Genomic DNA, 1100 nt, shown 5'->3' on the forward strand with positions numbered 1-1100 from the left:
CCTGGTGGCCTGGCAGGAACTTGAAGACCTGGGGCTGGAGCTGGGGGGGGGGGAGGGTGGGGCCTGGGCAGAGGCTGCTCTTGTGACCTGGTGGCTGGCACAACCTTCCCTGGGCTGCAGATTCCTGGAGAAGTGGGGGCCTGGTCACTCGTGCCCCGAGGCCCAAGCGGAGGGGGAGCCAGGCAGGGGACCCTGGGCTGTTCCAGAATACCTGACCTGCTGACTGGCGGCCTCAGAGTTGCAAGGTCCCCAGCGGCACCTCACCAAGTGCAGCCGTGGCAAGTCACCCGCATGGGGCCATGACGTAGGAGTGAGCTGCCCGTCGTGCTGACAGGCCTGGGGCGGCCTCTCTGTCACCATCCCAGCTCCAGTGACACAGGCAGGCCCACCCTCCCCACTCACCCCCCTGGAATTCCTTGTCTACCCCACTCCACAGGTCCCCGTTCCAAGGAGGGGAGGAGGTCAGGAGACCCCAGCCTCTGCTGTCCGCACACCACCTGGAGCCAGTGTTGCCCGCCCCCAGGGTTACGGAAAGGAGAAGAGGCAGGCCCAGCAGGGCAGTGCCAGGGAGCCGCCCCCTCCTGGGCCCACCCCACTCCATCTGGGGCCAACCCAGAAGCCTAGGTGCCCACGGAGGTGCCAAAAACACTGCAGATTCGGCACCCGGCCAGGCAGGGCCACCCACAGGATGGGCTGGCACAGGGCGGGGCCAGTGTGGGAGCGGGTGGGGCCCGCCTCTTCCCAGAGGCTGGTGGGTGGGGCCAAGGGCCGGCAGGGCTCAGAGTCAAGGCCTGGAGACCAGGAACTCAGCAGAGGCGCCAGGAGCGGCGCGGACACCCCTCCCTGACCGACGTCCCCATCACTGGCGACCTTCACCCTCCCCACCGTCGTAGGGTGAAGGTCAGCAGCCTGTCCTCCCGGCTGCACCGCGCCCACCCCCTTGAGCCTGCTTCCTACGGACCTCCAGGTGCCCTAAGGGACATTTAATCCAGGGGAGCTCAAAGGCCCTGTTCGCAGGGGGACACGGACGACGTGAGCAGAGGCCCAGGATGCTCCCGGCTTCACCGGGCCAGGTGGAGTAACAAGAGCTGAGCACACAG

The sequence above is a fragment of the Nomascus leucogenys genome, chromosome 17 (genome assembly GCF_006542625.1).
Source record: "Nomascus leucogenys isolate Asia chromosome 17, Asia_NLE_v1, whole genome shotgun sequence".
Lineage (NCBI taxonomy): Eukaryota > Metazoa > Chordata > Mammalia > Primates > Hylobatidae > Nomascus > Nomascus leucogenys.